Source organism: Malaya genurostris, chromosome 3 (genome assembly GCF_030247185.1).
Source record: "Malaya genurostris strain Urasoe2022 chromosome 3, Malgen_1.1, whole genome shotgun sequence".
Taxonomy (NCBI): domain Eukaryota; kingdom Metazoa; phylum Arthropoda; class Insecta; order Diptera; family Culicidae; genus Malaya; species Malaya genurostris.
Window position 1 is genome coordinate 256,510,005 of NC_080572.1, and position 14,581 is coordinate 256,524,585.

The following is a 14,581-nucleotide window of genomic DNA, read 5'->3' on the forward strand; positions in this document are numbered from 1 at the left end:
CTCTGTTTGCTATGAAGCGGCTACGAAGTCTGTTGCAACAGAAGGTCAAATTTCACAAAGGAATGTAATACCAAGGCTTTTGAGCCCAGGTGCGAGCATTTATCCTAGGAGAGGAGATTGAATAAACCAAATTTGCAAAAAGAATTTCAAAAATATCCGACTTTAAATTTTTTTGGTGATCATTTCTGTCTGCTACGAAAACAGTTCTTAGGATTATTTTGAGATTACCTGTCAAGATCGGCACGAGTTAGCGGCTTATGAAAAGAGTCTCTGGTTTTGCAAGCCAGATGTTTTGAATTCGAGTACTGAGTGTAGGAAAAATTCTCAGAATCAGTTGAATCGAAGCACTCGCTATGAAATTTTCCTGTACATACATGAATCTGTCACGAAGTTTGTAGAAACAGCTACGCACAAAGTCAAACTCCGCATCGAATTGTAGTACCCTAGCATTGCTTTTACTCTGCTAGGAACAGGTATCTTTTATTTTATTTAAAAGATGTTTTTATTCAGGCCTATTTGCGTACAAGCTTTACGTGGCCGATTGAGCCGATTTTTTAAATAATTTTTTTTTGAGTTCGATCTCGTTGTCACCCTTTTTCTAAGGGGAGAGGAGCTTCCATTTCCCTCCTGCGAGGATTGAGGGGCACTTCGTTCGTGGTTCGTCTCGTCATCCATTGCCGCATCGATGGTATTGTTGTCGATTTCCGTGTTCTTTTCGTTGCTAGTTGCTGTAGATGCACCTTGTTGTACATTGGTTGCAATTGCTGGTTGGTTGGAGGGTAAGTTGTTAACTGCAGCTGGTGTACTTTGTTCTATAGGGGATACAGTTTCGTTTCGTTGAAGGGAATGCTTCATTGTTGTTTGTGGCTGTCACAGATATACTGGGGTTGTTTGGGGTTGGTGTGAAGGAAGCACCGTTGTCCTTTGGTGTAGCTGTCTCCTTGTCCAGTTTATCACATGGCTTACCGTAGTGAACAGCTTTTTGGCAGTATTGACATGTGGCCATCTGATTATCATAGGTAACAAGTGATTTGCATGGAATTCTTGTATCTTGACCGAAAATCACATAAGGTATAGCCTTCTTCAAGTGTATGCTTAATAATCGTACGCCATTTAGAATACCGGGGAAAAAAATTCTTCCACTTTTCTTTTTCGATAGAGAGAATCTCTCCGTATTGGGACATAGTTTTGCGAATATAAGAATCGGTGACGCTTGAAGAAAGATCATGCACACGCACTTCTATAGCACTATCTTCCATATCTACTTGAATGTTGTACTTAATGTTCTCGTGCTCCACATAGTGCACATTGTTATTGTCTTTTGTGAATTGAATTGCACCCAACTCTTAATAAAACTGGATGTAAATAACATTATTTCTCTTATTGCATTGAAGTAAATGCACACGTTTAATGTAAAGATGCATTTGCTCCTTAATCAAACCTTCAAGTTCTCGTATCGAAAGTCGAATTTTGCACTGCCTGAAGTCAACAACAATTGTATTCTGTCGTGTCGGCGGTAGCTTTTGTTCGTTTGGTTCACTCATTTCGAGGTCGTTCTATTGTTCACTACACAATACTGTACTTGGTATCTTCTGTCCCGAACGTAAGCGGTTTTGTTTTATCGACTGACTTGGATGAGATGTGAAAGCGAACTGAACAGGTATCTTAACAATCAACTATCAGAACAAATTGGCTCAAATGGCACTAACAGAAAAGATGAATTTTTTGGAAAAAGATACGCTCAGAGACAGGACTCGAACCTGCGTTCTTATGCATTCCGTGCATACGCGCTACCATTTCGCCACTCTGATCTTGCTTTAGCCACACTAAAACTCACAGACATAGTAGCAACGTACATCGAACATGGTCTACATCCTGGCCGTCACCCGACCGATACCTTATATCCAAACATCCTCTTCTCTGTCCATCAAACACTAGTCCTCTCGCTTTATACCTATTTCTCCGATCAAGCATTGAGTAGGAGAGTGTATTTATAATCGCTTGTCACCTTCTTTTAATGGTGCCAGTCGCTGGCTGGACATCGTCAGCGACAGACCCCTATGAAGGTTGTATTGATTGTCTGCCCTTTCCTACCAGAAGCAGATTGTTACGGAAAATCAAACCGCAATTGTTTTTAACGATTTATTAATTTTAGTTTGACGTAAAGCCGCCATGACTAAGTTCAGTTTTTGCAATGACTGAGCGGAAATATATATTGGAGAAGCCAAGTGAAAGAAAAACTAACAGAAAAGATGAATTTTTTGGAAAATGTTCGATGTTCGATGTACATTGCTACTATGTCTGTGAGTTTTAGTGTGGCTAAAGCAAGATCAGAGTGGCGAAATGGTAGCGCGTATGCACGGAATGCATAAGAACACAGGTTCGAGTCCTGTCTCTGAGCGTATCGTTTTCCAAAAAATTCATCTTTTCTGTTAGTTTTTCTTTCACTTGGCTTCTCCAATATATATTTCCGCTCAGTCATTGCAAAAACTGAACTTAGTCATGGCGGCTTTACGTCAAACTAAAATTAATAAATCGTCAAATGGCGCGTTCCCCTTGATATTTGGAGATTTGTGCCTTCACAATTACATTTGTTAGTCACTGTTCGGATTTTCGGACAAAACAATCCTTATAGCAGCTCTATTTTCGTTAGCGGCAGCTTAAAGCTGTAAAAATGGTTTATTTGAAATATACTCTTCATTTTATGCCAATATGCTTACACATTTTGTTTTTCCTGTTTTTTCACGTGTTTACTAAGGAAAGCAGCGAGTCGTTGTCCTCTTTATCTGTGACAAAGTACTATTCCAACTAAGATTTTATATGCAAATAAGAATCAGAATAATGCATTTATTACATTTCAATAGTTCAAACTAACCTTAAATGATTTCAATGAATAGTAGCACAAATTATGTGCCACGTGGAAAAAGTGTGCTCCGAAAGCTCTCCTGTATCCAAAAATTACTTACCAATGTATGAATTGAAATAAATCTAACTAATTTTCTTGACTGACAGTTCTCTCCGCCTCTATCGACTTATAGTTCTCTCTGGACTTAGCTGAGGGAATCTCCGCAGCTAACGTCTACCCAGTGTTATTTGTCGCGGGCGTCGTTTTCGCAACAGTCACCGTTTGGTACTATTATTATTTCACTGTCGCGTCACTACACTTTTACTAAGTATAACAAACGTTAAATATTTTCACTGTCATCATCAGCGCTTTGATACACTCATGGTAACTGTTGGTAACAGTCGAAATAAGAAACTGTTTTGTAACTTTTGTAATACTTAGTAAAAGTGTACTGACGTGATAGTGATATAGCAGAATTAAATTATGTGAGTTTTAAGCGATTCTATTAATTGCTCAAGCAAAAAATTAAAGACACGTCTTCTTAAACAAATTACTACATTAGCATTGCAAATTGTACGAACAAAATACCTGTTTTAATCCACCCAGTAGTGTAAGGGTTGCCTTTCTCATTAACATTTCACGACTATCACAGTTGCAGTTTTAGGACCATTAAACATCCAGACCTACAAATTCGAACAGTTTTACAATCTGCTTCGAAAATTTCGTACTTTGTTGTATCCTACACTATATGAAGGTTAGACATTTTTATTTTTCATTATCCTGGATTTCGGATCTGGATAAAATTCAAGCTATTTCAATAGGAAAACAATTATTTGAATTACAGTTAGACCGATTCAGTCATGGTTTGGTTATAAGCTAACAAGACCTTCCTAGGCCTTTACCGCATGTACGAAATCGGACACAGCGTGCTTCGTTCGTAGAAGCGGTATTGTGTTTTCTTCTTCCGTACCACCGCATGTACGTACCGGTGCGCTTTATAAGACGGTTTGAAATTTTGCTAGATCACTCATCACCTTGTAATTTCGGAACCGAAAATCAGATCAGGATGAAATTCAGGCGTTATGTATGAAATTATAAGACCTTTCATTTGAAACTTAGTTTGTTAAAATCGTCATTTAGGGGTTTGGTACCTCATGTGTACCGTTTTGTGCTAAAGTGCACATGACTAATTTTAACTTCTACGTTTCGCATTGTTAAAATCGGTCGAGTCATCACCGAGAAAAGTGAGTTCATTCCATTGAAGAGTTTGTGACCTCTGCTTCCGGAATCGGAGGTCGGGGACTGGTATATCCGAAATTGATACGTTTGGCCGTCAACTGACAAGGTCTATCGATTGGAACTGATTTGAGCCCCCAGCAATCCCATTTTTTCGTGTTTTGCATCACTGTTCTGTATAACAGCTTGAAATATTCAACACTCTGTCGGATCAATATGAAATTCAGGAATTTTGAATGAGGTCATAAGACCTTTCATTGTAATCTAATATGGTGAAATTTTCGAGAAAAGTTAGTACACATGTTCTAATTTTTTAGCACATTTTACCCCATAATTCCGAGACCGGAAGTCGTATCCAAAAAAATTCAGAAATTTTGTACGTGATTAAATTGGTTCAGCCATCTCCGAGAAAAGTTTCTGCAAAAAACGTTATATACACACGTACACACCTACGCACACACAGACATTTTGCGTACTCGACGATCTGAGTCGAATGGTATATGACACTGACAGGCCGGACTTCGGTTCAAAAGTCGGTTTTCACAATGATTGACTAACCTTTCTATATAGGAACGGTAAAAAGGGTGACAACCGCATCACGCCGTTAACGAACACCCGAAAAAATAACGTCGATGAACGAATAGACGAAAATACGATCAGTGAACCAATTGCGTCTCATTTTTGTCTGAATATTTTTAGACTGCTCTCTGCTACAGATTGCGATCCGTTTCAAATCCTACAGCATTTTGTTTTAAATATTAGAATAGAAGTGGAAAAAAAAAAGTAATTAGAGTTCATGATACTCAAGAAGAGTAGAATGTATATGGGGCATTCCACGCCAAATTAGCCACCCAAATATTCGACACGTATTTTTGCCTTTCTCATATAGAAATGTTATGCAATCACTGTGAAAACTGACTTTTGTGTGTGTGTATGTAACGTATTTTGCACGGATCAGGGTCATTTCGCCGAATGCCATTTCGCCGAAAGCCGTTTCGCCGAAAGCCATTTCGCCGAAGGGGTTATTTCGCCGAATGACATTTCGCCGAATGGGTCACTTCGCCGAATGCCATTTCGCGGAAATTCATTTCGCCGAATACTGAAATCGTAACTTGAATTGCTTTAAATTAAAGACAAACGAAAGATGATAGCGTTAACGCCCGTTTTGTTGACCTACTATTGTACTTCTTGAATAAAGATTGATTCATTAACCTCAGAAAGTAGTTCCCAAGAAAACTTGTTGACTATTAGCTAGTAAGCATCAAAGCAATTGCATAGGTGTATCTACCAGGCAAATGTAGGTGGTATTTTCCGTTTATTAAGTGAAATTGAAAAAATATCTAATGCGGCTACGCCACATCGTTTTGGTTCATGTGCTGTCCGACTTCGCTACCGCTCGTTCGGACCTAACTAAAGCAAAGAAACCTAGCTTTGAGTAGACCGGGCAAACGAGGCGGTTACAGGTTTGTATGCAAGAGGCCGCCGCTTCCGACGGCGGGTCGGTGGCCGACTCAGCTGGCGTCGGCTCGGCGGCTTTGTGCCGTCGAGCCATCTTGGCTTCGGTTATGTGGCTACGCCACATCAGTTACAAAGGAGACATAACATGCAGGAGATATGACCCTTTCGACGAAATTACCCTTTCGGCAAAATGACGCTTTCGGCGAAATGACCCTTTCGGCGAAACGACTTTCGGCGAAATGACCTATTCGGCGGTATGACCCGCTCCCATTTTGCACTAACTTTTCTCGGAGATGGCTGAACCGATTTTCACAAACTTAAATTCAAATTAAAGTTCTTGTGGTCCCATATAAAATTCCTGAATATTATTTGGATTTAACTTCCGGTTCCGGAATTATGGAGTAAAATGTGCAGAAAATTGTGAAAATAAGTGCACTTTTCTCAGAGATCGCTGAACCGAATTTCACAAACTTAGATTCAAATGGAAGGTCTTTAGGTCCCATAAAAAATTTTTGAATATTATTTGGATCCGACTCCCAGTTCCGGAGTTATGGGGTAAAATGTGCAAAAAAAGAAAATATGTGTTCTACCTTTTCTCGTAGATGGAGCGAGCGATTTTCACAAACTTATGTTCAAATGAATACGTAATTCCTGAATTTTATGCGGATCCGACTTCCGGATCCGGAAATATAGGGTAAAGTGGGTTAAAAATTGTATACCATCACTGAAAATGGGGAGAAACCGTAAAAAGTTTTCTAGATCGATCTCAAATCTTTTCCAATTGATAGTTTTTATCAGTAGACGGTCAAACAAACCGATTTCGGTTATTCTTTTATGAATCGAAGAAAATTATTTTCAAGAATACCACAGTATTATGTATATATGATAGTATGATTGACCATTACACCACTAGGTGGATTAAAACAGGTTTTTTTATTTCAATATGGTACGTGGAATTTTCGAGATATGAATTTTTGAAATTTCGCGTTTTCAAAAAAAGAGCCGCAGCGCAATTCGCACGGATACGGGCTTAACTTGTCGACACATGTCGCGCCACAGATCGGATCCTAACTTTGTCAGTGTATTGTTAGCAACGTTTCAGGCAAAAAACGAGTAAAATTGGGACAAAGGATTTACGTGAGTAATAAAATAACGGTGACATAAAGTTTTTGCGGGTCGTGATTGCTCTGAAAGTATTGATCTTTCCACTCTGAAATTTTGCCAAGATTGAGTTAAACCCCTAAGGCTTCTTTTTTCACCAAAAAAATAGGAAAAAAAATTGGCCCAAGTTTGAAACTTTTTTATTTGTTTATTAATTTTTAACTTTTTTCATTATATTAACTTTGAAGGTTGTTTTATGGAATCGCTTATTTGAAAGCTAAGGAAAAGACGCACATTTCATGTCTTGGACGAATTTTTGTAACTTAATTAGATTTTACAGTATAGGCTGTTGAAAAAAGGCTTTAGTTTTGAAAACGCGAAATTTCAAAAATTCATATCTCGAAAATTCCACGTACTATATTGAAATAAAAAAATAGGTGTCGAATATTTTCGAATTCTTTACCAAAAAAAAATAGTTAGATGAAAAAAAATTTGGGTAGCTGATTTTGCGTGGAATGCCCCATATACAAAAAACAAATATATTAAACATTTCAACAGCTATTATAATATATTAGTTTAATTGAATTCGGTTTTCAGATTTCGTATACAAGGAAAGTCGTGCTCCGTCACTGAAAAACTACTAAATACCTACAGAAACAGAAACCTGCATGGTTATAGTGATGGTCGAACAATTCCTGTCCAGTGTTTGATTTCTTAATCAGATTGAAATCATAGAATCATTTAAGAAAAGAGAGAGAGGGAAAAATGAGTATCGTTTTAACAGTATTCAGTATTTCAAATCCTTTTGAAAGCGACACAGATCCTGTAGTTCCTGTTCAAAAGTGCACTTATCACTGTCTCTTAGTGGTTCTATTTGATTGAAAGCTACTTCATCAGCTCAATTAATAGCACTCCTAATTGCCTTTGCATCGTACTCAGAAACAGTGTGGGTGCCAATCTGTTTGTTCCATACCACCGAATACAACTGCCATGCCAAGATGCTCTCTTTCCATGCAGCCGCCTACACGAGTGGGACTTGAAACTTGATAAGACAGTGGCTCAGCAGAATCTTTTTCCTTGGAACAACATTCGATAAGCTGTGCATTATGTTGTACATTATTTGATTCCAAAGAGCTTCCTGGGTTTCGTTTATCGAATCTTAGCAACATATTTTATCAAACGTCTGGTATTCAACTTTCAATTATAATCACATCATGTCAGGCTCGAAATTCATAATTAGTGAACTAAATTTTTCTTTCATATTATTTATTGATGAATGTAGTGTCATCTTCAAGTTTGACCAATCCTTTATAAAAAGCACATTGATTGATTAAGATTTGATGCGCTGCCCGAATCGTTTCTTCAGATTAAACTGATTGAGATTGCATCGAGTTCAGCCAGCAGACGACGGATTGTTTGTTATTGGTGCATCCGTTCGCTTCAATATACGAACATCCTACGTGCATCTCATTTCCTATCGGCACAAGGACTATATCGTTGCTGCACTTGAGGGTTCACATATATACCTACATCTATACATTCCAGCCCAGTGGAAATGCGGATCGTTTGAGTTAGTGCACAGTGGCAACTATCCACACTCCAGTTTCAATAGACCACCAGACCGCAAGAAACGCTGAGCTGTTGTAAGTTGTAACCAATTCGACCTCCAAACCCTTCTCCAATATAAAAAAAAACCCGAGCGGACAAAGTTGTTTCCCAGCAGTAGTCCCTCAAAAGGAAATGGCAAAAGACTGCCCCACCACCCAGTTTCCTATCATCTCGCGTGCATGCTAATGATGTCAAAAAATGTAATCTAGCACGTTTCGAAATTCAATATGCGAAGCAGAGGACGCCTTTTATTTAATAAGAAGTGGTCGGGCGCACGTGGGGTCCTTCGGGATGCATTCGAGCCAACCCGGGATGGAGAAGCCGTTTCGGTTGCCCGTGAAATTCAAACATGGAGACAAAATGGTGAAAAATGAAAGCGGATGATGGCCGCATTAGCCTTTAAATTTTGCGAACGATTTTGTCTTTACTAGGGTTTCACAATTCAAATCAACGGACTCATTTCGTTCGGCACTACGAAGACGAAATTCGGAGTATACGGTTTGGTATGATTGGTTGGTATGGCATTTAGTGGAGTACAGGCTGGGGAATGATTTTCCTTGCTTCTTCAAAAAAGCTTAGCCATGATGACAAAGGAATGTTCTTGACTTTCTTGCCTTTGCGAATTAATTCTCTGAATTACCTTTGACTCTCTGAAATAACTTGTTTCAGAGAGCAAAGAAATGTTATCGATATAATTTTAAAATGCCTGAATCTTTTGGTAATTTGTAAGAATTATAATATTTGACCAACTGTTTGGCATCCATTACCACAAGCATAAAGATTACTCTGATTAGACTTCTGGTTGTTCTTCGAATTAACAATGTGATGACCTAAAAATCTCAGATCAATTTTAACCCAGAATATCTGCCTCTGTTCTTTGAGAAGAGGCACTCCTTAGCAACAATTTTTGGACAGTTTGCTACAAAAACTACTAGTAATTTCTATTTCAATCTGGTTATTGTTACATAATTTTATATCTGGGAAGTGCAATTAATTAGATGCGATTTGTGTTTATAATTTACCACAGTTTTGACAGTTCTTCCGTTTTTTTCATTAGCTGGAAAAGCAATCTGAGCCGGAGCACTACCAATGGTGAACAATGGTGGCCATGCAGTTCGTGTTCGCATTTCATCCGATGTGGTCGAAAATCGCTTACGACCGAGACGACAAAAACAAAGACAAAATTGTATTCAAAATGAACAAATACGATTTACAAAAACCTGAAACTCGGCCTTTTGTATTGATTTCAAGCGATGCAAAGTTAGACCGGCAGCGAAATTGAAATTTTGATAATAGAACTGTTGCATTTAGACATAAACAAAGTATGGGAAATACAATTTATCAAGGCTTGTAACTCAGTGTATATTATGTTTAAACGTAAACGAGATGGAATTGCATTCGCTTCGGTTAACAACGAGGTGCACAATTTCGAGTGTGACAACTTCAAATACACACTCCGAAAAAACTCTGTGATTTTACATCTTATTAGATGCACGTTGCAGTTCACGTAAATTACCGTACAAGAACGGTTATTATTGTGTCTAAAATTCCATGACATGAAATTCATGTAAATAAAAAAACGAATACTAATAGCGACCATCGCGACTTTAACCGAGAATCATTGGATCGCAAAGTGCGTCTGTTAAACGAATGAGCCACAGAAGCACACAACTTCTTGGCTGATAAAAGTTCCATTTAATTTCATACAGTCACACCAGTAAGCAGAATGCAAGTTACAGCCGAAACCAGTAAAATTCAAGTTGATCTAACACTAAGCCATTACAAATAAAACTTTCCGTCTTTGGACAAATTCGGTCTTTATGAATTACATCGTATGAGGGATTAAGTTACCTGTAAAATTTAATTTTTTTGTGTGTGTAAAAAACCTGTGTCATAGAAGTTCCTGTGCATGACCTTCCCTCGCACGTCTTCGATCAGTACATACGAAAAATATGTGGCAGTACAGACAAATTTATTCAATCGAAAGGGAAGTGTGGCGGAATTCTCCCCGGTATTCTGAATGGTGAACGAGTGTTACTTATGAGTAAAAATTTCTGAAGTGGCCCGCCATTTTTCACGAGGTAACCGATTTTTCGCTTATTGTTATTGTTTTGTAGTACTAGTATCTACGAACATTTTCGCAAAATGTTTCGTCAATATCCGAAAGTTTTATACTATTTTAGTTACATAAATATTTATATGCCTTTTTATTTTATTGCTTCCTGAAACTTAAGTCCTTTTTCGAAAGACACGAAACTTTGCAAAAAGAAGAAAAAAATGTTTTAAAATGTTCAATTTCCTTCCTCACGCGATTTTTGTTTCTTTTTTAAATGCTGCATATATTATTGTTTTTCATAATCAGGAAAAATGCTCAAATAGGATTTTTTATGGATATTTTGTGTACGCGCGCTGCATGCAAAGAGCACCGCGTGAGCGAATCGGAATGTTGCGGAAGGGTTCGGTAAAGTGCGATGACGTTGATGCGACAGAAGCAACGTTTTCGTTCAACGTCGGTATCTAGCGAATCCATTACTTTTGATTCAACAAACAAAAATATTACAACTACCGAACAGTTTTTCTCTGCTAAAGCTTCGACTGCATTCAGTATAAAACAAAACAAACCCGCTTTAATTAACATCGACTCAAACACTTCAAAGCATACTATGGATGATCACAAGACGGCCCAAAACAACGACTCCGAAAATATCAAAAACAACAACAACGACAACGACGGCGGAAAAATGGATGAAGATGCAACATGCGAGCCAACGCCAAAAAAAGCCGAACAAAGATTGTTTTTGGAGAAAGTCAGTGTTGTGAATTTTTCATCAATCATCGTACTTGTGTTCAGGAATGATTTCCTTCTTTTGCCTCTAGTTTGCGTATGTCAGACCAAATCAAATGCATATGTTAGGTTAAATCAAGTCACTTTTCTTTCGGGATGTCAGATTTGACATTCTATATAGTGACACTTAAATAGAGTTGTACTCTCAGTTCTCTCTAGCGGTTAATTTTGAACTGTTCTTATGCAGCAGTTCGTATCTGAGAAAGCCGTTATTATTCAACGAAATTTTATTTTAACAATAATTTAAGGTGAATAGTGATACACTGCTAAATTATTTTTGTGGCATTTTTTCCGGCAGTTTGCATGAATAGTTTTGGCAGAATTGTTTCATTCTTCGGTCAGTCCAAACTTTGAAACTTATTTTTTCACACTCCCGATTTTTATACCGCTCTGAAGTTTTTAGTAACAAATTAATAATTTTTTGACACGTTGAAATGCATCGGTTTAGTATACTTTTTAAATATGTGGAAAACTACAATTTTTGAGTTTCAAAAAGGCATTCAACCATGCGTCTCCATTAAAGTTCTATTAGAAGCAAACGCATTGTGCATAACTAGCAGAACTAAGCAGCATGCGTTTCCTTCTAATAAAGCTTCAATTGAAACGTTTGGCTGAAAGTTAATTTTTTTGAGGAAAAATACATAATAAAAATGTGAGTTCCCCCGACAATACTTCAAACATTCCTGATTTCTTTTTCAAATGTTTCGGTGGAACGGTTGCTTCAAAAACCAAATAAAATTAAATTCACTCTGTCGCCTTCAATGTGGCAGTTAAATGGTTGATATGTCTCCAGTCTAAGCTCTTTTGAAATGTGGTATAATAATATCAGTCTGCTTTGGGGCAGATTTCACATGCTTATCCTGCTATAGCTTCTGAGTGTTAATCGATTCATTGGTTTTTGTGATATCATCGTCATCGCAAAAGAATGAAAAAAAAATGTTCTAAGGAATGGGCCGGATAATAAACAATTCTGTAAAAAAACCATAATTAGAGCGGTTAGTGGAGTGAACTAATGCTTTTAAAGAAAATAATAGGTGCAATAAAAAATTCATGCCGTTTTCTAACAGATGGTGTGGTAATAACTATTCAAAAGTTTAGCTGAATTTTATCAAAAATTTATCATTATAAGAATTGTTCTTCAAAATTTCTTTCGCAAAATAAGTCGAAGAGAAAAAAATATTTTCTGTTTCTTTTTTAAGTGTCAAAAAATTACATATTGAATTTAACGGGAATACCACGTTAAGAAAATATACGAAATTTCTTTAATATTTTGTATTCCTTCAAGAAATTTTGTAACCGGAATTCGGCTGCTGTTCAGAAATTTTCTATATAAATGACGGGAATTACCGGCGGTTTGGCTATTCATTGTCAAGAATTGTGAAATAAATCTAACTAAACCCAGTAATCCAAGTACTCAGCTTTGTTTGATAAAATATTTAAACATTTCAAAAAGAACAGTTTTTTCATAAATCTAAAGAAAAGCTCGTCCGCCAACAGGACGTCCCAAGCGATCAAAGTGATTGAATGTCCTACCGGTGATACCGTATTGTAGACAGAAAACTGTCGTTTCCCTTCTCTGGAAGAAATTGTTTTCGCAACGTGATATTTTTGTTGTGCACGTGGAAATCATCACAATCAAGACTACCCCGATGACAAATGATGGCTCGCTACTAAGAAAATCGTATATTTCCTGGCGTACGGCAATCATCATCATTTGATTGCATATAACCGAGCATGGCTATAAGAAGTATTGTTAATAGCTATTAGAAAGGTTTCATCACGCATGTACAACACCAAAAGCACAACAAGCGGAAACAGCTAGCTCGTGCTATTTGTTCCGTGAGCCTGATGAATACTTCCCAGACCCCTTCTAAAATCACAGTCATTTATGTATAACTAGCCAAGCATGTGATGCTATTTTCATCTTGCAACTGGAATAAAACCCGAAATCCATACAATCGAATTCAAGTGAAAGTTCTTTATGAGAGACCAACCTGCCTGGAGGATGGAACCACCTATCGAATCGATAAGTCTTGCCGTCTGCCATGTAATCAGCGCGACTCAATTCGTTCTTGGCCTTGAACGTGCCTTTGAACCCGTTTGATGAATTGACTGGCCTTTTTCTGATGAAAGGACAAGCCAAACTCACTCAACGCAGTGAAAGCCAAAGCCCCTTAGGTTAGGAAGGATGTATGTATTACATACGGTGTATATATTTTATCGATGACGTTGGTCATGCTATCAAACGTTTCCAGAGGGCAAGAATAAGATCCAATGATTATTTAGATTAGCTACATCCTGTTCCCATCAACAAAAAAAATCAGCATCATCGTCTTTGAAAAACTTACAATATGATTATTAACGTTTTCACATGTTTGATGAGCTACAAGCCCATAGTCCGAAGGCTTTCCTAACCAGTCGAGAGAAAATGTGCAGTGGATTCTTCTACTACGCGGATTCTTCCTTGTCGGTATTCTTTATTGTCCCACGTGAACCCGGTGGTAGGAGACATAATTGTAGCGCGTGTTTCTTGGAGCGCTTCAAGCTTTTTCAAATGAGAACTTTGAGAAGCGCCTGCCTGGTTACGCAACGAAGCGTGCAGACGGAGACCGGTATCGGTTAGCAGTGATCGACTGAGTTTCTACAAACACAGGAAAGGCTCGTCCCGAATGAGGCTTAGAGTGCTTTGTCACTTCGGTTCCGGTTCCCGGTTTGGAACCATTTCCTTACTGTTGGAGTGTATTTCTCTTATCCAGAAAGGTGTTGAAGCTGACTTTCAAACCCAATTCGTCGAGATCGAAGGATGTAAGTTCGTGTGGCATAATTGTGCATATTTTTCGGAGATAGTTGAATCGATTCGCTGATTGAAATCATCCTTCCCCATAAGCTGTTATCGGATTTTATTTGGATCTGGGGTAAAAGAGTATGAAATGTAGATACTTTTAGGTACAATATGACATAACCTTACAAGATTAGAATTTGATTCTTGTTTGACTGCTATCAGTGGTTTGTTTACATAATCAACTACTGATAGACATGAACTTTATTCATGACGAGTTCATTTGCAACGCCATCTTGTTAAACCTTATTAGGTTTTACACGAACACGACATAACCTCACAAAATGATCAGAATGAAACGCATACAGGGCAATCATTTTAGTTCTTTTCATTGTGGATCACGTTTTAACAGGCACTTTCTCGTCATTTTTCAATTTTTAATTTGTAGTCGCAAAACAAGACAAACCACCGGCAGCTGTCAAAACTGAACTTGATTCATCGGCAGTGTCGTCATCGCGTAAAACTTATGTCGTTTTCGTTTTTAAATTGCACTACACCGGTGTAGCGAAAGCTGCACCTAAACCGTTCGTTTTTACCAATTGCACTACACCAGTGCTACACTGTTTCTGCACCGATACCACTGGTGTAGCACTCATCAAAAGTTTGGTGTAGCTCTGTGCAATGGAATCGTTAATTGTAGTCAATGGTT

At 37.9% G+C, this 14,581-nt stretch overlaps 1 protein-coding gene across 6 annotated transcripts in view; it reads right to left on the reverse strand.

The window, feature by feature from the left end:
• Positions 1–14,581, reverse strand: part of LOC131439060 (uncharacterized) — a 110,187-nt gene that overhangs the window by 76,453 nt on the left and 19,153 nt on the right. The gene's annotated exons all lie outside the window — the stretch shown is intronic.